The 25400-nt window shown below is 49.1% G+C and overlaps 1 long non-coding RNA gene across 1 annotated transcript; it reads right to left on the bottom strand.

Moving 5' to 3' along the window:
• Window positions 1–209: 209 nt before the first annotated feature.
• On the bottom strand, window positions 210–4171 carry LOC101143769 (uncharacterized). The gene is made up of 2 exons (XR_173531.5): window positions 4037–4171; window positions 210–2496 (listed from the first exon to the last, which is right to left on the bottom strand). It is a non-coding gene; the product is annotated as an uncharacterized lncRNA (long non-coding RNA).
• Between the last annotated feature and the right edge of the window lie 21229 nt (window positions 4172–25400).

Raw genomic sequence — 25400 nt, 5'->3', positions numbered from 1 at the left:
TTGCAGTGAGCTGAGATCATGCCACTGCACTCCAGCCTGGTGAGATGTCTCCAAAAAAAAAAGAACTGGAGTAAAGCCTCAGCCTTGCTACTTAACGGTGTGACCTTGCAAATGTTACTTTACCTCCTGTGCCTAAGTTTTCTCATGTGTAAAACAGAGCTAATAACAGAATCTACCCATAGGGGCATTATAAGAATCAAACACATTCATGTGTGGAACAGTTAACGTTTACTGACCCTTGTGCCAGGAGCCATGCTAAGTGCTTTGCATATATTATCAACTCATTTAATCTTCATAGACAACTGATGGTGTGGTTATTATTTTACCATTTTATAAAGGAAGAAAGTAAGGCACAGAGAGATGAAGTAACTTGCCCCGAGGTGGCACAGCTTCTAAGTGTCAGAGTCAACATTGAACCTAGTCAGTCATATTTCAGGGGCAGTGGACCTGATGGCTACACTCAGCGACAGATGCTTCATCTCATAGAGACAGCTGCTGTGGAGGGGGACGCAGTGCACCCTGCTGAAGGATGGACCTCTGGGCAGGGGTCCCTGTTGCTCAGGTCCAAATGCAGACTGAACAGTAGCCTTAATCATTAAAATCACTACAGAGCTAAGGGGTGAGAGCACACTCTGCCTGTTCTCCCGCCACCCCCAAGACACTCACCCTATTCCACACCCAGAGGAGGACATGGGGTGCTCCCTTCCAGAGCCTGGAGACCCTGGGATGGCTCCAGCCCCTTCTCCCAACATCCCCCCAACGAACAGCACCAAGTACCCTTGCTCTGCTGTCCTGCCGGGCAGTTGTCCCGGGATCAGTGTTTTTGGTTGTTCTTTGTTTTAGCTTGCTTCCCTTTTAGAGTATCTCCTGAAATAAACGGCAGTGTTGCAAGGAGAAAAGGGAGCCCAGCCTCTCTGGAGCAGTTACGATGGGCAAACAATGTCGAGGAAATCCACATGCGGTGTCTCACAGGGCCTTCACACCTTTGTGAAGTAGATATTATCATCTCCATTCTGCAGATGAGGACACCAGGCCCAGAGAGGCTAAATGACTTGCTCCAAGTCACAGAGCAAGTCGGCAGCACCTCGCTGCATCAAATGCTTGTATGTTGGAATCCAAAGCTATTTATGGGACTTGGGGCCCAGCTGGGGCTTGTACACCCAACCCCCAAAGGTGAAGTTCTCTGTTCCTCATTCATTCCTTCATGTGCTGAGTGTTTTGCAGCAGCGGCTCAATGTCAGGCATTGGAGTAGAGACCATAGCAACCTGGCCTCCGTTTCATTCTGTTCAGCAGGGCTGGCGGTCTTTCTAAATGGGATATTTGTAGAGGTTTCCATCGCCCCAGGTTCTGTAAGGCCTGATCATCAGCCCAGGGGCTGCTCCTCAGGGATGGGAGTTGGGGGTTCAGCTTCTTCTTGGGAGAATCCAGCTCTGGGTGTTTCAGGAAATTTCTGACCTGCCAGGTTTCCTAATCAGTCAGAGCTGGGGAGTGGGGGCCGAGAGAAGAGGTTTCCCGTCAGCCCAGCTTTTGTCTCTCACATGAGCCCGAGACAGACAAACCACAACCACAGACTCGACCAGCTGTGGAAGCGTCGAACAGGAAACCCAGAACATCTGGTGCTCCACTTCCTCTGAGGGCTGTGCACGTCTGGGGGGCCAGGTGTGCGTGTGCGCGTCCGCCTGTGTGCACGGCTGTTTTCTCTCCTGCTGTTGGTTAGTGGGACCTGGATGCAGACAGAGCTGGAAACCACAGGTCTTGTGGTGACAAGGAAGCCAGACACTGGCTCCCCAACCCTTACAGCACGGCATCCCTCCTCAGACAGTAACCCGGGATCCGACCCAGTCTCGCAGGCCACCTGCCAGCACCCGGCCCTTGGCTAGCTTCAGGTCATCATTGAAGAAAGGGATTTATTTTCCTTTCAGATTGTGATGGTTTAGAGGCATTGTTTGGAGGTGAGGTGGGAGGGCTCTGTTTACATAGAACTTGGCCTCAGCGTACAGACCCACAAAAAGCAACCTCTGGACAAAAGCTGGGTTTTTTTGTTTTTTGAGACAGAGTCTTGCTCTGTCAACCAGGCTGGAGTGCAACGGCGAGATCTCGGCTCACTGCAACCTCTGCCTCCCAGGTTCAAGCGATTCTCCTGCCTTAGCCTCCCAAGTAGCTGGGATTACAGGCACGTGCCACCACGCCCGGCTAATTTTTTTGTATTTTTAATAGAGACAGGGTTTCGCCATGTTGATCAGGCTGGTCTTGAACTCCTGACCTCAGGTGATCCACCTGCTTCGGCCTCCCAAAGTGCTGGAATTACAGGCGTGAGCCACTGCACCCAGTAGCCATGCAAAGTGCTTTGCTTATATTATTAACTCATTTAATCTTCATAGACAAACAGCTTTTTAAAAAAAGCTGTTTTTAAAACAATTTGAGGAGCATCTGTGGATGAATGCTGAGGCCATGTGCCGGTCAGGGGGCAGTCTTCCCATTAGTGGTGGTGTTCTCTGCGTAAGGAGAAAACAGGGTTTTTAATTTTTCATTTTTCTGAAGGGAAGAATCATAAGGAAGTGGAAACAAAAGACTCCCCAAACGATAGCATGAGGTTTGACTCTAATGATACCTTAAGGAAGTAGGCATTATTATGCCCATTTTTATGAATCATGAAATAGATGTGCAGGAGGGTTCAGAAGTCACCCCAGCTCATACAGCGCCTAAGGAGCAGGGCCAAGGTTCAGTTCAAACCGAATCCCAGCCTCATGCTAGATCTTAGTTCACACTTCATTCTTTCAATGAGCATTTATAATCTAAACTGTACCTAGCAAACAGTTGGGACTTCAATGTTTCTTGAATTAACCACCTAAATGTGCCATGATGTCAGAGACAGATGTCATCCTCACTGTAGCCCCCAGGTTCAGCACAGTATCCAGGAAAGAATGGGTGCTTGTAGTCCCAGCTACTCGGGAGGCTGAGGCAGGAGAATTGCTTGAACCCGGGAGGCAGAGGTTGCAGTGAGCCGAGATCTCGCCATTGCACTTCAGCCTGGTTGACAGAGCAAGGCTCTGTCTCAAAAAAAAAAAAAAAAAAAAAAAGCATACGTGCTTAATCAATGTCAGCCAATGAATACATAAAGGAATTCTAAGTTTTAGAACAGTGATACTTTATTTTTCTTTGTTTGTTTGTTTGTTTTTGTTTCTTTTGAGCCGGAGTCTCACCGTCGGTCAGGCTGAAGTCCAGTGGTGCCAGCTCGACTCACTGCAACCTCCACCTCCCGGGTTCAAGCGATTCTCCTGCCTCAGCCTCCGGAGCAGCTGGGATTACAGGCGTGCACCACCACGCCCGGCTAATTTTTGTATTTTTAGTGGAGACGGGGTTTCACCATGTTGGCCAGGCTGGCCTCAAGTGATCCGCCCAACTCGGCCTCCCAAAGTGCTGGGGTAACAGGTGTGAGCCACCACGCCCGGCCGATACTTCATTTTTCTGGAGGTCATTTACTTAGTAAGGCCAACTGGATCCTGGCTAAAAATGTGAAAGAAGACAGAAAGAGTCACGAGCAGTGAACAAAAGTCACGGGTCCTAGCACGTAAAAGTTCAAGTACTTGATTCAAAGCCGAAATTCTCAGGTCCTCAGTTGTAGCCTGGTTACCCTTACAAACACCAGTGCTAAAGAGCACGGTTACTAATCTTTCCAGGACACAAGATTTGAAAGCATCTGTTTCGAAGGGAGATGACCTGCTAGAGGAAGCTTGCGGGCAACAGCAAATTGGGAGTTCGACTAGCACTTTCAGACTGGGATGCAACGAAGAACTCGCCAGCAGAGGTAAGAGATGGGCAAGATGAAGAGAATGAACTCTGATTCTCGGATATCTGCCCGCAAGGTGGCTCCGAGAAAGCCAGCCGGAAACTGCAGCATCGCGGAGGACTTCTCTAGTTCGGGTTAAAGAGACAGCAGCCAGACGGAGCCGACCTCAAACCCAACTCCCGACAGCAACCTTGAGGCCACCAGAGGTAGCGCATGCGCAGTGTGCGAGGTAGTGCTCTTCATACCTGCCGACCTGCGGAGCCTTCTTACTGAGCAGGGTTACGTCACGCAAGCGCCGCGGGTATGTGACGTCATCTGAGAGCGCCACGCGCGGTCCCGAAAACCCGAGCACCCCCTGGCTAAGGCGTTGCTGTAGAGACGGTGCGCCAGCCCCGCCCCCGAGGCGGGATTGGAGGAGAACTGGTCAGCTGACAAGGGTGACGTTTCGAAAGCGCGCGGGAGGCCGTGCTGGGACGCAGAGCCCGAAAACCTATTTGAGGGGCGTCTTGACCGAAGGTGCTAAATATCACATGTCCCCATTAAAGTAAAAATGCAAACTGCTCTAATCGGATTTCATGTAAGGCAGGAGGGCTGGGAAGACTTAAATGTATCACTTCAGTAGTTTAGGGGTGGGAAGAAGAGTTTGGACCAGACTAGTGCCGGGATAACCTGACCTTTTTGAGCCTTAATTTCTTCTCGAAGGGATCTTTCCCATCAGCATATAAACATGTAATTTCCCCCTTCCTGAGAACCCTGTGGTGGCCCCAGCTCCCACCCCATCCCCTCGCTTTCTGAATATCGTAACTCCTTGGAAGAGTGTATATATTCTTTGTCCAGCTCTCTCCTCCCACTCTGTTGAACTCCCTCCAGCCAAACTCAGTCTCTCCCAAGTCCTCCTCTTACCTGCTCTATCAGCAATTTTTGATACAGTTTATCACCCTCTCCTCCGCAAAACTTTCTTCACTTGGCTTTTGGCAGTGCACACACTTGTTTTTCCCCTCCATCCCTGCCCCACCTTCTCTGTTTCTTTTGCTAGCCTCTCCTCTTTTTCCTGACCTCTAAATGTATCAGTACCCCCAGCACTGGCTCCTTGGACTTCTCTTTCTTTTCACTTAATCTCTTGATGATTTCATCGGGTTTCATGGCTTTAAAGACTATGTGCTGATGACTCCCCTCCGTATAGCTCCAGCCTAGAATTCATCTTCAAGAAAAATCCTTCTGGCTTCTCAGGCTGTAAACTTTGAGTTCTTCATCCCGTGTCGAATCTGTCAGCAGATCCTATTGGCTTTTCTTTTTTCCCCAGAATCCGGTATCCACTAACAGCATCTTAGACCAAGCCCCCATCTCTCACCTGGATTATTGTAATTGTCTAGCTGGTCCTTCCTCTGCTCCTGCCCCGTCAGTCTGTGTTTACATAACAACCTCAGTAATTCTGTTAAAAGTCATATCATGTGCCTCCTCTGTGCAAAAACTACCAGGCCTCCTGTCTCAGAGTAAAAGCCAAAGCTTTACCATGGCTAGAAATGTTCCACACGACCAGGCCTCTATTCTAGACCTTTCTTTTCTTGTCTCCGTTGCTCACTTAACACCAGCCACAGTGGCCATTTTGCCAGGCTTGCTTCTGCCTCTGGGATCCTGAACTTGCCTTTACCTCTGCCTGGAACTTGTCCTCAGTTATCCCCAGGGCTCTCTCCCTTACCTCCTCCAAGACTTGGCTCAAATGTTCCTCACTGAGAAAGGCTTTCACCAACCTCCTGGTTTTAAATTGCAAATCAGACTCCCTAAAGCCTGCATTCCCATTCCCTTCCTTTTGCTCCATTGCATTTAATGTATCACCTTCTAATAAACCGTTTAATTTAGTTCTTTGTCTTATTTGATGTCCCTCTCCGCATGAAGACAGGAATTTGTTTCATCATTGCTCCATCCCCAATTCTGAGACAGAGTGCGTGGCACATGATAGGTGCTCAGTACAGGTCTATGGAGAGAATGGGTGCATTGCAGAATCCAAGGGTTAAGGCATGGTTAGGAGCTAGAGCTTTAGAGGCTTGGGTTCCAGACTCCCTTTACCACTTAACTGCTTTGTGGCTTTTTTTTTTTTTTTTTGAGATGGAGTCTCACTCTGTGGCCTAGGCTGGAATGCAGTGGCCCCATGTGGGCTCACTGCAACCTCTGCCTCCCGGGTTCAAGAGATTCTCCTGCCTCAGCCTCCCAAGTAGCTGGGACTACAGGCGCCCACCACCACACCTGGCTAATTTTTGTATTTTTAGTAGAGACAGGGTTTTGCTATGTTGGCCAGGCTGGTCTTGAACCCCTGGTCTCAGGTGGTTCATCTGCTTTGGCCTCTCAAAGTGCTGGGATTCTTTGGGAAGCCGAGGCAAGTGGATCACCTGCGGTCAGGAGTTCGAGACCACCCTGGCCAATGTGGTGAAACCTCGTCTCTACTAAAAATACTAAAATTAACTGGGCGTGGTGGCGGGCACCTATAGTACCAGCTATCCGGGAGGCTGAGGCAGGAGAGTTGCTTGAACCTGGGAGGCAGAGGTTGCAGATCACACCACTGCACTCCAGCCTGGGCAACAGAACGAGATTCCGTCTCAAAAAAAAAAAAAAAAAGTGAGCTGGGATTACAGGTGTGAGCCACCACACCTGGCCATACTTTGTGGTCTTTAAGACATTTATTTAACCTTCCTGAGCCTCAGTTTCCTCATTTCTATTGTGGACAAAATAATACCTAAGGCTTTCATTTGACAATATTGAACACCCCTAGATGACCAGCAAACATAGCATAGCTCCTGGAGATGCAATGGAGAACCCGAATGTCCCCTCGCTCCCCTGGAGTCTGTATGCTGAGAAAGGGGCTATAGACAATAGTCATGCAGTCACCCAAATAAGACATTCTTCATAAATTGTGGTAAGTGATGAAGGAAAAGCAGATCATGCTGAAGAGGCAGGCTGGGAAAGAACTTCCCTGAGAGGGCGACTTCACTGTCCTAGTCCGCGTAGGCTGCCATAACAAAATGCCACAGATGGAGGGATTTAAACAGCAGATGTTTGTTTTCTCATGGTTCTGGGGGGCAGAAATCCAAGCTGAAGGTGTCAGCAGGTTTGGTTTCTCCCGAAGCCTCTCTTCTTGACTTGCAGATGGCCACTTTCTCTCTGTGTCCTCACATACATGATCTTCTCTCTGTGTGCCTGCACACGCTTGCTGCTGGTGTCTCTCCAGTGTCCTAATCTCTTTTTTGAAGACAGAGTCTCACTCTGTTGCCCAGGCTGGAGTGCAGTGGTGGGATCTCAGCTCACTGCAACCTCCGCCTCCCAGGTTCAAACAATTCTTCTGCCTCGGCCTCCTGAGTAGCAGGGACTACAGGTGCACGCCACCATGCCTGGCTAATTTTTGTGTTTTTAGTAGAGATGGGGTTTCACCATGTTGATCAGGCTGGTCTCAAACTCCCAACCTTGTGATCCCCCTGCCTTGGCCTCCCAAAGTGCTGGGATTACAGGCATGAGCCACCACACCTGGCCTTTTTTTTTTTTTTTTTTTTTTTGAGACGGAGTCTCACTCTGTTGCCTGGGCTAGAGTGTAGTGGTGGGATCTTGGCTCACTGCAACCTCCATCTCCCAGGTTCAAGTGGTTCTCCTGCCTCAGCCTCCCAAGTACCTGGGATTACAGGTGCATGCCACCACGCCCAACTAATTTTTGTATTTTTAGTAGAGATGGGGTTTCACCATGTTGCCCAGGCTGGTCTTGAACTCCTGACCTTAGGTGATCCACCCACCTCAGTCTCCCAAAGTGCTGAGATTACAGGTGTGAGCCACCATGCTCGGCCCAGTGTCCTAAGCTCTTGTAAGAACGTCAGTCAGACTGGAGTAGGGCCCATTCCAGTGGCCTCATTTGAAAATAATTATCTTGTTAAAGGCCAAATACAGTCACTTTCTTAAGTCCTGGGGGTTAAGGCTTCAACATATGAGTGGTGGGGCACTCAGTTCAGCCCATGACATTGTTTAAAATTCAAAGGATGCATAGAAAGGAGCTGTGGAACAAGAGGAACCTTTCAGGGAGAGAGAAGCGGACGTGCAGAAACCCTGTGGCTGGAAGCACTGTGTTAAGTTAGAGGAAGTGGAAGGCCCGTGTGGCTTGAGCTCAGAGTGAGGGGTCTTGGTGGGAGTTACACTGGGAGTTGAGGGTGAGGAGCCACCTAGAACTGTTGTTGGGAGTGACTGGGAGTGATGTGGTAAGAGTTCTGTAATGCAGCGGTCCCCAACCTTTTTGGCACCAGGGACTGGTTTCATAGAAGACAATTCTTCCACAGACCAGGGCCGGGGAGGTTGGTTTCAGGATGAAACTGGTCCATCTCAGGATCATCAGGCGTTAGATTCTTATAAGGAGTGTGCAGCCTAGATCCCTGGTATGCATAGTTCACAATAGGGTTCGTGCCCCTATGAGAATGTGAGGCTGTTGCTGATCTGACAGGAGGTGGAGCTCAGGCGATAATGCTCGCCTCCTGCTGTGTGGCCCAGTTCCTAACAGGCTATGGACTGCTTCCGGTCTGTGTGCTGGGGGTTTGGGACCCCTGCTGTAACGGAAAGGTTACTCTGGCCACAGATGGGTTGGAGGGAGGCTCCCCTTAGCTCCAGAGCTAGTGTGATGGTGACACAGTGCATGGCATCTCATAGTAAGGGCTCCGTAGAGGGTTACTGGTTAATGTTTTTCATAATGGCCACCTGACATGGTTGATGGGAGGACTGAATGAAAAAGAGGCCAAGAAGGGCTTAATAAATAAGTGATACGGAGAACACTAGGATAAGCATCCAAAAGTACTGAAGAGTCTGTATTTGGTGGTGCTGGATATAGTGTAGTTTAATCAGATGTGGTCGCTACTTGTCCTGGAAGGTCTTAGATGCGACTCATGCAAAAGAGGAAAGAAGTAGCTGGAGCAGGGAGGCACTGACTGCATGTGTCGTCTTCCAGAAGCCCAAGTACAGTGGAAACGATCTGAGAGAAGGAGCACTCATCTTTTATTTATTTTCTTCAGATTCAGCTGAAAGCCCCCCTTAAGTTTACTGTCAGGGTGCTGATACACAGAGCTACTCCTAAAAGATTTAGGGTACGGGTAGGGGATGGGAGTTCGCCTCCTGCAGGCGCTCAGTAAGAGTACTGTTGGGCAGCGGGAAGGTTTCTCATTTCGTTCCTGGAATTCAGTGTCTGGAAGTGGAACCTGATGTGATCTCCCACCTCCCTTCAACTCTACCTTTTCTTTTGAGACAGAGTCTTGCTCGGTCCCCCAGGCTGGAGTGCAGTGGTGCAACTGCAGCCCGGACCTCCTGGGCTCAAGTGATCCTCCCGCCTCAGCCTCCCTAGTTGTTGGGACTACTGGCCTGCAACACCACCCCCAGCTAATTTTTTTATTCCTTGTAGAGACATGGTCTCACTATGTTGCCCTGGCTGGTCTCAACCTCCTGGGCTCAAGCAATCCTTCTGCCTTGGCCTCCCAAAGTGCTGGGATTACAGGCATGAGCCACTGTGCCTGGCTTTTTTTTTTTTTTAAGAGCTAGGGTCTGTCGCCCAGGCTGGGTGCAGTGGCTCTTCACAGGAGCAGTCATAGTTCACTGCAGCCTCGAACTCCTGGGCTCAAGTGATGCCCCCACCTTAGCCTGTAGCTGGGACTACAGGCATGCGTCACCACACCCAGCTTATGACTGTACGTTTTGATGGTTTCATGCAACAAAGGCTGCTCTTTGTCTTGGAAGAAACCAAGACAAGCATTTTATCCCAATGGCTAAAAAACTCTGACTGTCCTCCTCCACACCCTTGACAGAGGGCCATCTGCCAGTGATTGGGAATGCACTAGACAGCCCATCCTAATTTTGGACGGAATTAATTGTTAGAATCTGCTTTGTAACACTAGGCCAAATCTATCTCTTGTAAGTCCTGGTCTGGCCTTCAGGAGCTACACAGACGCAGTTCCTCCTCTTTACGGCGTTAAATATTTGACGATGGCCCTGGGCTCTGGGCCACCCTTATGAGGCCTCCAAGTCTTCTGTTCACAAATTGAACACCTTCCCCCGACAAAAAAGGTGTTTTTTTTCTTTTCTTAACGATGCTTTTATGAATATTCTTGTACATAAATCTCTTCATATTTGCCTTTGGATACATTTCTATAAATGAAACTTCTGGGACAAATGGTGCATTTTATAGTTTGTGCTATATATTTCCAGATTACCCTCCAGAATGGATGATTTTTTGCTTGTACGCCCACCAGCAATTTACAAGAGAGCCTGTTTCCCCACAGCTTACCCACCAACATGGGGAATTTTCATTCTTTTTAATCATTGCCAATCTGATAAGGGGAAATGATTATTTCATGGTTGCCTTAATTTTCATTTCTTTGATTATGAGTGAGATTGGACATGTTTTCCAACCACATCCTATACTTTTGCAATCGAGTTTTGGAGCTCAATGCAGGACCTAACATGTATTCCAGTTAAATTTTATCTTGTTGGATTCAACCAATCATTCCTTCCTGTTGAGATAATTTTGGACCTGACTCTGCAGTCCCAGCGTGTTGGCCTTCCTTCCCAGTCTGGTGTTATTTGCACAGTTGATAAGCAGTTATCTTTGGACTTATCCAAGTTGTTGACAGAATGTTAATGAGTGTAGGGCCAAGGACAGAACTGCTTGGCATTCCACTAGAGAAAGCCTTGGGACGACACTGTCCCATCTGCTGTGACAGTTCAACCTCACCATGCCTAGGAGCCTTCACCTGGGACACAGGGCCTGGGCACAGACTCCAGCCCTGGCCCTGATTAGCTGCGTGGCCTTGAGAAAGTGCTGTTGTCTCTCACTGAGATGTACTTTTGAGCTCTAGCAGCCTTTTTCTCACTATTCTGTGCATAAGAATTTCATGAGAAACGGTCAAATTGTTGTCAAAGGTCATGGCACTATCACAAAGTATTCACCCCATTTTCTAATTTAGTGGAAACAACACAACAACAACCCTTTGTCATGGACATTGACCTCTGGGATCACCCTTCCTATGTGCTGGTCAACCATTTATTTGATTTTCTGCCCCAGAATTTTGCCCACGATCAACATGAGGTTCAACAGCCTTCAGTTTATCCAATTCACACATTCTTTTTTTAAATACAGGGTTTTGGCCTCCTCAATTCTCCATGATTCCTCGAAGCACCCTGAGACGTCAGAAGTGCTCAGCACTCCCTGCCAGGGCTTGTTGGTTCTGTTGCCCTGGTTCAGTTTTCCGTCATATCAGGAAGGAGGAAGGGGGGAAGGCCTCCTCTCCTCCAGGCATGGACAGAGGGCCAGAGTTCATTCACAGCTGTGGCAGCATTGAAAGGAAACGGGGGAAATGCTTAGTTTGGGGGGAAAGGGGCTTTGTGAGACTGACACATGGCAACTGCCCAAGTCACCAGCTGAAGAAACAGCTTCCATGGCCCTGCCAGAGGGACCTCTGGTTATGCATCATTCTCTCCAGCCCTGAGCTTCATCAAGAAAATAAGCATCAGCAGTATCATCTCCAAGTGAAATGATAGCACATTATGTCACCTTTCTTTGAGTTCCTTCAACATCAAAATCAGACAAGACTGTTCCAAGGAGGGAGCAATAAACATTAACCCCATGTAACAGATAAAAGACTAAAAGAGAAATTAGGTAACTGATTTCAGTGACACAGGGAATCCGTCATAACTCTGCTGACATGGCTTCTTATCATGCCTGGAATGTAGTTATTGATTTACACCTTGTAAATTTCTCAGTACATGATGTACAAGTGGCCACTCGTACTGTCTGTTCTTGTTTATTCAGACCAATAGTAAGAGTAATCATGAGAATATGCCAGGCACAGTGGCTCACACCTGTAATCCCAGCACTTTGGGAGGCGGAGGCAGGAGGATTGCTTGAGCCCAGGAGTTTGAGACCAGCCTGGGCAACATGGCAAGGTCCTGTCTCTATATAAAATGTAAAAATTAGCTGGGTATGGTGGCACACTCCTGTGGTCCCAACTACATGGGAGGCTGAGGCAGCCGGATCGCTTGAGCCTGGGAGGTCAAGGCTGCAGTGAGCCAGGTTCACACCACTGCGCTCCAGCCTGGGCAACAGATCAAGATCCTGTCCCAAAAAAATAAAAATAAAAAAAAAAAAATAAAAAAATGTATATATGTGTAATAATGATAATAAAGGCTGCTATGGTTTGTTGATTTGTTTGTTTTTGTTTTTTTGAGACGGAGTCTAGATCTGTCGCCCAGGCTGCAGTGCAGTGGTGCGATTTGGCTCACTGCAACCTCGCCTCTCAGGTTCAAGCAATTCTTCTGCTCAGCCTCCCAAATAGCTGGGATTACAGGCACATGCCACCATGCCTGGCTAATTTTTGTATTTTTAGCAGAGATGGCATTTTGCCATGTTGGCCAGGCTGGTCTCGAACTCCTCACCTCAAGTGTTCTGCCTGCCTCAGCCTCTCAAAGTGCTGGGATTACAGGCGTAAGCCACTGCGCCCGGCCAAGGCTGCTATGGTTTGAATGTTGGTATCCACTCTACAACTCACGTTGAAGCTGATCCCCATGGCAGTGGTATTGAGAGGTGGGGCCTTTATAAAAGAGCCTGAGGGAGTGCGTTCGGCCCCCTCGCCCTCCTGCTTTCTGCCACCTGAGGATGCAGCAAGAAAGCCCTCGCCAGACACCGAATGCCGGCACCTTCATCTTGGACACTCCCAGAACTCTTGAGAAATGAACTTGTATTGTTGATAAATGACCCAGTCTGTGGTATTTTGTTAGAGCAGCACAGATGGGCTAATACAAAGGCTGGAGATCCTTACTGAGCCCTTGCCACGTTCTCAGTGCTTTGCAGAAATGAACTGTTTCCTCTCACACACCCCTGACGTAGGTGCTGGCTTCATTCCATTTTTTATAGATGAGGAAATGGAGGCACAGGAGAGAGGCTAAGTAACCTGCCTCAGTTCACCCTCCTCCCATCCAAGCCCAACACTGCTTAGCTTCCAAGATGAGACAAGATCTGGCACGTTCAGGGTGCAATGGCCATAGACAGGTCACCCCTCTTCTAAAGGGCAGAGCTGGGGTTTGAACTCAGGCAGTCTGACTCCATAGTTCAGGCTCTGAATGGTAATGTTCTGCTGCTTCTGTAAATAAACGAGGATAAGAAAGGAATAATTGGAAATGATTTCTCCCCCAAACTGTGAAACTGCATTGCAAACACTGGTCTCAGCTACTAAGGAGTAACAAACAGCTCTTTCATCTCCTGAAAGAACTGCGTGCAAAGGAAGGAGTGAGGAGAGAAGGGACATCCAGAGCCTGAAGAACCTGTAACTTGAGTGCACAGCCTCTAGGTAATCCCAAGTGGAGCGTGTGAACCTGCAGTCAGTGTCTGTGGCCACGAGGCAGAACACACAAACACCAGGCCCCAAGATTCTCACCAAGATCGTGTCATGAGACAGGACCTCACTGCCCAGCCCCCGCCTCCCAATAACAGGATTACGAGGCTGAGTGCGGTTACTGCTGGCACAGCGAGCTACAGATGTAGCCAGGACTGGGCGCCAATCGACGGATTCCCAATATTGTCTTCCAGTTGCTAGACTACGCTGCTTTCCAGTACATTATTTGGAATATAAAAACTAAAATGTAAGTAAAGCATTTTCATACAAATAATTTCAACCGCAACAAGGCAATTGGCTTCTGATTAAGTTGGCAAGAAGAGGTAATGAACTCATTCCGATTGACATATTTGGAGATTCTCTTGCCAAATCCAATTGGCAGCTTCATAATTATGGAAATGTCCATGTTATTTCCACTCAACCAGGGTTAGGGCTGCTGGTATCTGATTCAATGTTTACTTCATGAATGAGGTCAGTTCCCAGCACAGCTGGGGTTTCGGCAAAGGAGTCAGCAAACAGCATTCCCACTAGAATCTGACTGGCGTTTGTCACAACTTCCAGGGCGACCTTCCCCCAGCTCCCCCAGGTCAGCTGCTCTCCCTAGCGTTGTCTGTGGTCCGGCTCCTCTCCCTGTAGAAGCAGACTCAGCCTCGACATGATGAGGTCACATGCAAGCTTCCCCCGGCACAGTGGTTCATTCTTCAACCTGCCCCCTTGGTATTGCAACACCTCGCTCCTGGACAACCCCCACGCACCATGAGCTTCACGCTGCCAGGAAATGGGGTAGGGTTTTAAGAATTATTTATCCCAGGATGGTTCCACGTGTGTGGTATGAGAGTGACTCAGAGTGCCATGGAAGCCACCTCCAAAGGTAATGTCTTCCCATAGGTCAGAGTGTCCTTTCAGCCAGCTCCCCACACTGATGAAAACAAAAACAAAAGTCGCAAGTACTCAGAACACTCATGAAGAACACACATTCGTGGAGTGACCATCTGTGAGTTCACAGAGTTCCTGGGGAGACTCAGGGCAGAAGGGAAGGGCGGCACCCCACAACAATGCCAGGGGTCTAGCTCCCGGTGGCTCGAAGCTGCAAAGGGCTGGAGTGTCACTGACCTGTTTGTCGAAGTCCTGAGCTATTGCCATAGGATAGCGGCATCAAGAAAGTGCACAGTCAGAGTCTGAAGCAGCTATCTCTGCCCTGGCAGCAATTTCCCTACGTGAGCACAGTAAACTAGGAGGAGGCTAAGCATGATTTGGTTTGGATCTCAAAATAATCGTGGGCATCATATGATGTGATGACTTTTGCCTAAGAAAATCTGAAAAGAGCCATGGAGAAAAAAAATCTGGAGTGGGAGATGGTTTAGGCATTGGAGGCAAAGGCAGATTCAAGAAGCAACTTCCTCTGCCCCAATGTTGACAACCAGACTGATGGCCACGCCCCACGCTTTCCCAATAGGAGAACAATGAGACTGAAGGCAGTTGATGTGAACACAAGAATCAACAACGTAGAGGAGACACAGTCCCAGGTGTAAAGAGGGGAGCTGTCTCTCCCTGTGGCCTCAACAGGAGGAGAGGGTTGTCAGTCTAGGATGAAGACTCACTGTCTCCTCCTAAGGGTCAGTCCACCTGCCATAGGAGATTTCAGAACACCTCTCCTCACTTGAGGGTCGACATGCTGTAGGGTCCATGAGGCCCGCTGGACAGTCACAGTCCCAGCTCACTTCTCCCACTGGCTTTCCTCAGGAGCTCACACTACCTGTCTCAGCCCCAAGATGTTCCTTCTGTCTGCTCCTGTTCCTGACTCAAACATATGTTGTTTGCCGTCAATTCTGTACCCCGTTTTATCAACATTGTCATTGTTACATCATCTTATAATGTTTATTTTGTTCGTTTGTTTTTGAGATGGAGTCTCACTCTGTCACCCAGGCTGGAGTGCAGTGGTGGGATGACAGCTCACTGCAGCCTCCAGCTCCCAGGCTCAGGTGATCCTCACACCTCAGCCTCCCAAGTTAGCTGTAACTACAGGTGCACACCACCACCCTCAGCTAATTTTTTTTGTATTTTTTGTAGAGACAGAGTTTTGCCATGTTGCCCAGGCTGGTCTCGAACTCCTGGGCTCAAGCAGTCTGCCCTCCTTTGCCTCCCAAAGCACTGGGCTCACAGGCATGAGCCACCACACCCAGCCTCATTTTATAATCTTTTAAAATTATTTTTTCCCTTGAATATTCTTTGGGAAGTTTTTGAAGATATAGCTCTGACTTAGCCTGTTTTGTGCTGCTCTAACAGAATGCCTGGGACTGGGTAATTCATAATGAACAGAAATGTATTTCTTACGGTTCTGAAGGCTGAGAAGTCCAAGATCAAGGCGCCAGCATCTGGCAAGGGCCTTCTTACTGCATCATCCTATGGCAGAAGACGGACGGGCAGGAGTGGGTGGGAGAGAAAGACAGACCAAAGGGGGCTGAACTCGTTCCTTTATAAGGAACCCACTCCTGCAATAATGGCATTAATTCATCATCCATTAAACACCTCTGAAAAGTCCCACCTCCCAACATCTCCATATTAGGGATCAAGTTTCCAACACATGGATGTTGGGGGACACATTCAAACCATAGCAGGCACTAAACCAAGTTCTTTTCTTCCCCCTCCCTGGCCTCATGACCTTTGCTGTCTACCCACTTGGCACAGCTGCACTGGCCGCCCTGCTGATGCCCATCCACACCAGAGACACACCCACCTCAGGATCTTGGCACATGCCCTTCCCTCCAGCAGGAACACTCTTGAGGCCATCCCCACAGCTCCCTCCCTTCCTTTCAGGCTTGACTGACATATGCCCCCTCCCCAGGCACTTGCATGCAAGTTCTTCCACACGTGATTCCCCCAGCTTCTATCCCCATCTGAAATAGCACATTACTTGTTCCTTATCTGCTTCCCCCTCTGAAGTGCCAGCTCTGCCTGGCAGGGATTTTTGACTCTCGCCTACTGCCACAGCCTGGTGCCAGCACAGTGCCAGGCATGTCCACCCTGCAGCATTTACTGAGTGCCCACTGCACACCAGGCACTAGTCTTGGATGCTTTTGCAAATGTTTCTCCAGTGATGGAGGAACTAAAATTCTTTAAACTCAAAGGAACCGTTGTGTCTTCTGATTCCTCCGAGAGCTTTGAGGAGCTGGGCAGATGCAATGTCACTTTGCTGTCTCCCTCCACCCCGCTGCCCTTCTGACTTCATATATCAGCTTTCCCAACAGATGTGGGAAAGTGGGGTCATTCCCAGGAAAGGCAGAGCCTTCCATGACTTAGGAACCCAGGTGTTTGCTCCACTGGGGCCAATTGCTCCTGGCTTTTTCTGAGCTCCTAGGAGGAAATGCATCTGAAATGTTGTCACCCTCCCCTGATCATTAACAGAGCTCTTGAACTGGCGGAGTTGTCAGCGAGGCAACCACAGGCAGGCAGGCAGCCATCGCACCGGCTTTGCAGAGAGGGCTGGAGAGCTGATGCCCACGCCACGGGAAAGGGCCGGTGCCTGAGCCAAGAGCCTGACTGGAAAGTGTGTGTAAGGGACACCTGGAGGAAGCAGGGGCCTCCAGCGCCTCCTCCACCGACTGGAACCCGTGGTGCTCACCCGCCTGCCCTGGGGGCTCACTACCCTCCCTGCCCAGAGATACAGTGGGGCTGGCGGATCACCAGGCTTTGTGATCCCAACGCTCACGAGTGTTCTCCCAACAAATTGGAACTTCTTTTCTTTCGTCTCATTTGAAAAAGTCTTTTGTGAGCTAGCAAGTGACCCCAAAGTAACCTCTCTATTCCTGTTGGAAGGGAAAATATTTCCAGATCAGAGAGACTGCAGCGCCAAGCCTTGGCCTATATGAATACTTGATTATGCCTCCTGAACGCAGTCTCCTGAGCATGTGCCAGTCAGTTTCAGAAATGAGCTCTGGCCGGGTGCGGGGGCTCACGCCTGTAATCCTAGCACTTTGGAAGGCCAAGACAGGAGGATCACTTGAGCTCAGGAGTTCGAGACCAGCCTGGGCAACATGGTGAGACTCTGTCTCTACAAAAAAAAAAAAATTTTTTTCAATTAGCCAGTATGCTGGTGCACACCTGTAGTCCTAGCTACTTGGGACACTGAGGTGGGAAAATCACTTGAGGCGGGAGGATTGCTTGAGTCTGGGAGGTCAAGGCTGCAGTGAGCCGTGATCACACCACTGCACTCCAGCCTGGGCGACAGTGAGGCCCTGTCTCAAAAAAAAAAAAAAAAAATCAAGAGGTTTATTATTTGCCCCATCAAGTATTTTAAGACCAAAGCTTCACATTTTCAAGGGTATGATGTCATGAAATTCCCACATATGACCACATTTTGAAAAACAGTCATTGTGTTTTGGAAAGTGAGAGGGTTAGCCTATAATGTGGAAGATAGACTCCTAAAATGGAAGTTTGAGATGCACAGGCAGAATGGGCCACCGAGCTGTAGCATTTGCTATTGTGAACTCATGTGACTGCCCCAGAATTATCTGGAAGTTCAATGTTCATCTTCTGAAAAGAACTGGGACCTCGCTGTGCCAGCTGTTGTTCTAAGTGCAGTGTAAGCAGGTTTCTATTTAAAACCTTCACACCTGGCACTTGCGTAGTGCTTGTTTTCCAAAGGGCACCCTCTTTCCCTTGGATTTTTTCCACCTTCTCCTTTTCTGTTAGTCCGGTTTATCTCAGCCTGCTGGCATGAAGAGAAGGACAGTTATAAAAGCCATTTATAAAAGGAGCAGGGAGGTAGTGGTCTTTTGTCTTTGCTGCTGAAACGGCTTGGGTAGATATACAAGATGGCCCGAGAAACAGTGCTGGGAGTGAGGAGCATGGACCGGCCAGGGAGACAGGAGGAAAGCAGGTTTCCCTGTCTTCATGGTACAAAGAAGGCAAAGGCAGGTACTCAAGGCCATGCACCTTCCTAGACCACTTGGGTGAGGCCTTTGGACACTCCCCTGGGTCCCAGCATGCCTTATCAGAAACTCCAGATCTGAGCCAGGCGTGATGGTGCTGCCTGTAGTCCCAGCTACTCAGGAAGCTGAGGCAGGAGGATCACTTAAGCCCAGGAGTTTGAGGCCAGCTGGGCAACACAGCAAGATCCCATCAAATTCCAGATCTGTCACCATCAGTTGTCTCTTGGGGAGAGACGGGCTCAAGAAAGGAAGGAGAATTTAGAAGTGGGGTAAAGAAAGGCTAGAAACGGGGAAATGGGGGAATGCACAGCAAAAGCAATTTAAGGAAGAGACCGAGACTGAGACAGGGATGTCGGGAAACAAGCCCATAGTTTTTTTTATCCTCTACATCCAAACACATCTTCATCACCTTAATTATAGACTGAGAAATGACAAGGCTAAAATAGTCAAGGGCTGGGAATTTAAGATTGTAAAATGGGTCGGGCGTGGGGGCTCACGCCTGTAATCCCAGCACTTTGGGAGGCCGAGGCAGGTGGATCACCTGAGGTTGGGAGTTCGAGACCAGCCTGGCCAACATGGTGAAACCCCATCTCTACTAAAAATACAAAAATTAGCCAGGCATGGTGGCAGGCACCTGTAATCCCAGCTACTTGGGAGGCTGAGCCAGGAGAATCACTTGAACCCGGGAGGTAGAAGTTGCAGTGAGCCGAGATTGCGCCACTGCACCCCAGCCTGGGTGACACATTGAGACTCTGTCTCAAAAAAAAAAAAAAAATTGTAAAACATCTCACTTCTGACCTTCAGAGGGTCCTCCCCTTCCTCTCCATCCTTCTCCTCCCTCTCTGTTCTTCACCTCATCCCCTCACCTCCTTCTCCCCCTCCCCCTCCTCCTTCCTTCACCCTGGGCACAGCCCGTCTTGGAGGAGCAGAAATCGCTCTGAATGACACTGGCTGGGACAGAAGTGCCCTGGGGTCAGGCCTGAAGCAGTCGGGCCCGAACAAGGCAGCAGTTGTGTACAGGAGCTTTTCAAGGAGGTTTTGCAGATACAAGGACGTTGGACAGAGAGGAACAGAGAAATTCCAGAGATTTTTCACGTGCAAGCGGATATTTCCTTTGAGAGTTTCTAGACTAAATAATACTCCTTGTGTCTGAGGGGACGGTGTATACTGCTGACCTGGCAATGTTCTCTGCCTGCAGGATGAGCACAGGCAGGCCCCGCGCCTGCCCGGAGGGAGCTGTAAGCAGAGGAAGGTGAAGTGGCCTGAAGAAATGTCTGTACTGGAGACAGTCGGGGCTGTGTGCCTCTGCCTGACGCAACATCATTTCAGACGTGGAGGAAGGATCTGTTGGCAGATCTTGGGACTCAAATGGGCTGGACTTCTAAGAAAAAATATACCCAGGCCTCTCTATTCCACCAATTTTCATTCTTTCATACATACATATTTATTTATTTAAACAGACTTTATATTTTAGGCAGTTTTAGTTTGCAGCAAATTTGAGCAGAAAATGCAGAGGTCCCATAGACTTCCTTACCCAACATACCCATGGCCTCCCGCTCTGTCAACACCCTGCAGCCGATTCATCTGACAGTCGATGAAACGATTCACACATCATTATCACCCAAAGTCCATCATCTACATTACAGACTCTTGGTGTCATACATTCTGCGCGATTTGACAAATGTACAATGACGTGTACCTGCCATTGCTGTGTCATACAGAGTAATTTCAGCGCCTGATAATCCTCCATGCTCCACCTGCTAACCTCTCCCTCCCCCAACCCCTGGTCCCCAAGGCTTTGCTTTTTCCAGAGCGTCACATAGTTGGAATCGTATGGAACATAGCCTTTTCAGAGCGGCTTCTTTCACTTAATAATACGCATTTACCTTTCCTCCATGTTTGTTCACGGCTTGATAGCTCATTTCCACTGAATAATATTCCATGGTCTGGATGTAGCCATTTTCATATATTTTTAAGAAGACAGACTGTTTCATGGGGTGACATGATTTGTTAGTAACTAGTATTATAATTAAACTTACAATAAAAGAAATACGTGGCTTAAATAAAACAACCGTATATCAACCCTATCAATACTGAGGCTATTATTATCCTTCTGGTTGCAGTAAGTAAACTGAAGCACAGAGCAACCCTGATTTACCCACAGCAGATGGTCAGTGATGTGAGGGTCATAGGAAGAACAGAAGGGGCCGACGCGGTGGCTCAGGTCTGTAATCCCAGCACTGTGGGAGGCCGAGGCAGGCAGGTCACTTGAGGTCAGGAGTTTGAGACCAGCCTGGCCAACATGGTGAAAGCCCATCTCTACTAAAAATACAAAAATTAGCTGGGCGTGGTGGCACTCTCCTGTAGTCCCAGCTACTTAGGAGGCTGAGGCAAGAGAATCGATTGAACCTGGGAGGTGGTGGTTGCAGAGAGCCAAGATCACATCCTGCACTCCAGCCTGGGTGGCAGAGCGAGACTCCGTCTCAAAAAAGAAACGAATAATAAATAAATAAATAGAAATGTAAAAATAAAGGGAAAAACAAGCACTGAACTAGAAGGAAAGTGTACCTAGTCTACTTTCAGGGAATCCTTCGGGCTCTGAGAGAAATCTGACTCAAAAACTAATTTTAGACCAGAAATTCAACGTAGTAGTTGAATTCATACAGCTCAGTAGTTGAGTTCATACTGTTCTCTCTAGAAAAGGTCTACACACAGCCAAACACAAATGAAGCTAAATTTCCACAAAAACCATTAAAGCTACATCTAATTTTTGATGAAGTGTTGCAGGGACCACCCCCCCACTTCCGTCCTAGTGGTTTGAGACACGTTTTCTTCTTTTTTTTTTTTTTAATATACAGTATCGCTGTGTCACCCAGGCTGGAGTACAGTGGCACAATTTCGGCCCACCGCAACCTCTGCCTCCTGGGTTCAAGCAATTATCGTGCCTCAGACTCCCAAGTAGCTGGGATTACAAGCATGCACCACCACACCTGGCTAATTTTTTTAATATTCTTAGTAGAGATGGGGTTTCGCCATGTTGGCCAGGCTGGTCTCGAACTCCTGACCTCAGTTGATTCACCCACCTTGGCCTCCCAAAGTGCTGGGATTACAGGTGTGAGCCATCACGCCTGGCCGAGACACGTTTTCAAGCCTTGAGGTGCATTCCAGTACACCCAGCTCACTTTGTAATATCTGAATTTTCCTGAGTCAAGGTTTAAATTCCACTTCAGTGATATGGGCCACAGTAGTAAAAAGTGTGGTGTTTGCATCAATGTCTGTGTAAGGACTCTACTCGAATTAGGATGAGCCCGTTGACAATGGAGACTGATTTCCTGTATTCAAAGTGTTATCTATACAGTGTCATTCATGTGAGTCCATTAATAGTATTTGGTAATGAGGAGGAGGGTGGGAAGGATGGGAAAGGCATTCCCGGGCAACAGCTAGCACCTTGGTTCATGTGAGCTGCCCAGTGATGCTGATGCTATAGCTTGACTAACACATCACTGTTCCCAACCCCCTTCTCGCTTGCCATCTCCACTCAGGAGGGTGGGAAAGCCAGATGCACCTGGCCCAGTTCTACCAAAGGACACACACGTGCATGCCTTCCAAAGGCCCTCGAGGAGAGGTCTTGCTTTTCTTCAATAGGAGACAGATAGGACTAGAAATGCCCCTTCCCCTTCTTCCTACCTTGACTCTGGGTGTGATTCCTAGAGCAGCGGCAGCCATTTATGACCATGAAGTGACCAGCAACTTTTGAAGCCACTAGTAGCTTCCAGTAGGACACTGGAAATGCCTAGAATATTAATAAACCAAAGAAGAACAGCTATGCTATTAAAACTATCTCCTGGTCCTGCTACCTTCAGCAAATAGAATGGAACAAGACGTTAAAAATGATTCTGTTCTGGCTGGGCACAGTGGCTTACGCCTGTAATCCCAGCACTTTGGGAGGCCGAAGCAGGCAGATCACCCAAGATCAGGAGTTCAAGGCCAGCCTGGGCAACAAGGCGAAATCCTGTCTCTACTAAAATACAAACATGAGCCAGGTGTGGTGGCACATGCCTGTAAACTCAGCTACTTGGGAGGCTGAGGCAGGAGAATTGCTTGAACCCAGGAGGCAGAGGTTGCAGTGAGCTGAGATCCAGCCACTGCACTCCAGCCTGGGTGATAGAGCAGGACTCCGTCTCAAAAAATAAAAATAAAAAAGATACTGTTTCAATTCTGGCAAAACTCCTGAGGCGCAAAACAAACCAGTAGGTGCCAACAACTCCAATGTTCTAAAGTGAGGTGCTGAACCAGCTCACCAGGGCCTGCAAAGAGGCTTCCGGCAACCTGTGACCGCCCCTAGGGCAGAAGGTGGCAAGGTCAAGAGAGGTTAGAATGAGAGATGACTTTTTGGTTTTTTTTTTTTGAGACAGAGTTTCGCTCTTACCGCCCAGGCTGGAGTGCAGTGACGCCTATCTGGGCTCACTGCAGCCTCCACCTCCGAGGTTCAAGGGATTCTCCTGCCTCAGCCTCCTGAGTAGCTGGGATTATAGGCGGCTGCCACCACGCCTAGCTAATTTTTTCGTATTTTTAGTAGAGACGAGGTTTCACCATGTTGGCCAGGCTGGTCTCGAACTCTTGACCTCCTGACGGGTGATCCGCCCGTCTCAGCCTCTCAAAGTGCTGAGATTACAGGCGTGAGTCACTGCGCCTGGCCGACAGAACTTCTTTTGAGACAGTGCTTGGATGCTGGGGTACTTTTCTTCCCCATCCTGTCCCTGCTGTGGATGAAACAAGGGGGGCCTAGCAAGAAGGACTTCAAGGAGACCCTTCAGAGAGCTGTCAGAGGTACCCAAGAGCTTGGGGACCTGACAACTGGTGTCTGTCACCTGCCTGAGAAATCCTAAAGGCAAGAAGACCTGAAGTCAAAACAAGAAAAGGTGAGGCTAAGTGCAGTGGCTCACACCTGTAATCTCAGCATTTTGGGAGGCCCAGGCGGGAAGATCGCTTGATTGCAAGAGTTCAAGACCAGCCTGGCCAACACAGCGAAACCCCATCTCTACAAAAATACAAAAATTAGCCAGGTGTGGCAGTGCACACCTGTAATCTCAGCTACTAGGAAGGCTGAGGCATGAGGATCATTTGAACCCGGGAGGCAGAGGTTGCAGTGAACCGAGATCGTGCCACTGCACTTCAGCCTGGGCAACAGAGCGAGACTCTGTTTCAAAAACAAACAAACAAAAAAGAACAAGGAAAGGTGGCTTCCCTGGGGAGAGTCCCACCTCCTGGGACAAAGGATGCATGAGTGTTTCCCATGGACTGGACATGGACCCTGAGAAGGAACTGCCCAGGGGGGCACCAGGAGAAATGGCTGAGCCAGGGAAGCCAGGCGTCCGCTGAAGATGTCCTCACCCCCTCAAGTGAGCAACCCCCAGCTTCCAGGAAGTCTCCAAGGAATGCTTCAGCCCCTCACAGGAGAAGAATTCGCTTGAAATATTTACACAGCCAAAGGAAATGATGGTGGGGGCTGACAGGGGTACCACGCCCTCCTCCCACTTCACCCTCCAGGAGTCCGGGCAGCCCAGGGAGTGGGAGGGAGGCCGGCAGACAGGAAGGCTACTGGCTGGGAAGAATTTTAACTTCAGGGGATCTCTGTCACAAACAGAGCACTGTGGACTTGAAGTGACCGGAGGATTTTTCTTATCCAAGAGCTGCTGGAAGGTCACATGGCTGTGAGAGATTTCATCTTAGGACTGGGGGCAAACCAGCCCCCACCCCACCCAGCAATGTTAGTGTTGAATATTCCCTGGAGAATAAAGAAGAGGTTTCCTTCTGCTGTAGCCACAAACGCGCTGTGTCACACGCCAGTTTCACAAACATGGCGTGTGATCCCCACGGGGTGTGGGGAACAGTTGTATTTTTAGATGAAACCTGAGTATTTCTCTGGTCTCTTCTCCCAAACGCTAACCACCTTGGAAATCTGTGCATGTTCTAGAGCAAAATACTACTTGGAATTTAGGTCTTCAGTTTATTAAATAAGAAGTAGCTTCAAGGAGCATAGAATTACATGGTTCCTTTTAAAATGTGCACATAAAGCAACTCTTTTCCCCTGTCATTTTCCGTCCTGCAGGCATCCTGCTGGAACTGGGAAGATTGGCTCAGACTGAGTTCCAAACTACGTATCGGCTGGTGAGAGATGAACTGGGTCTTTGCACCAGACAATCTTGTTGAAAATCACCAGACCAAAAGTAGCTGATGCTTATCTGTCTCTGTCGAATTCCCAGGAATCCTGCGGGTGGCGGGGGCGGGAGGGGGGGTCTGAGCCCACGTGGGAAGCCTTGTTAGCCTGTGCCTGGGGGCGTCAGAAGAGGGAGATTGGGCAATTTCTGCTTCTTCACTCCCGCCACCCTCATCTCGCTTGGGGCTCACTCTTTCCAAGTTCTCTTGGTCCCTTTGCCAAGGCAGGGGAGACCCAGCCAGGATATTTATAGTGTTGGTACATGACTGGGCAGCTAGTGGGAGCAGATGTTTTCTGATATGGGCAAAGGGAGCTATTTCTACTGGGAGCTGGATGAAAGTTAGCCAGAAAGGAAGCCGCAGCCATAACTGATGTTCCTGTCCTCTCAACACTGGAGAAGGTACCCCACATCCTTACATGAGCGTGTTCCCCGTCCTCACTGCCTTAACAGCTCAATCCAGCAGATGTGGACTGTGCCAGGCGCTGGGTGGACACTGAGATAAATAAGACAAGGCCCACCTCTTATGATGGTGCAGGAAAACCACTTGTGATGACCCACTCCATCCCTGCAGGCCGAGACCCCATGGGAGCCCAGTAACAGCCGCATGGTGGCGGCTGTTGGGCCTGGGGACAGTGGTGGGGTGGCAAGAGGGAAGGAGAGGTCAAGATGAGCCACACGGCCAGTGATGGCTCACTTGGCTTTGACGGATGGGTGAGGGAGGTCCAGGTGAAAAGAGCAGAGGGAACAGAGGCTTTGTTGCCTACCTGATGCATTCTGGGAACATCAAGACGCATTAGATGGGGCCAGAAGGCAGGGGGTTTCCTGAGGGTGTCGGAGGAGGAGGCTGAACAGGTGAGCTGGGGCCAGGCTGCAAAGGATCACCTTCCACACTCAGGAATGTGGACTTTGGTAGACTTCACCTTTAGGCAGGAGGAGCTGGTAAAAGTTTCCAGGGAGGAAAGGGATTCTTATTCTAGGAAGCAATGAGAACTGTGGATCTGTGAGCAGGTTTCTCCCTGTGTCCCCATGCCCTGCGGCACCGTACCTGACACAGTCATT

This window comes from Gorilla gorilla, chromosome 1 (assembly GCF_029281585.2).
Source record: "Gorilla gorilla gorilla isolate KB3781 chromosome 1, NHGRI_mGorGor1-v2.1_pri, whole genome shotgun sequence".
NCBI lineage: Eukaryota > Metazoa > Chordata > Mammalia > Primates > Hominidae > Gorilla > Gorilla gorilla.
This window is presented reverse-complemented; position numbering and strand designations above follow the sequence as displayed.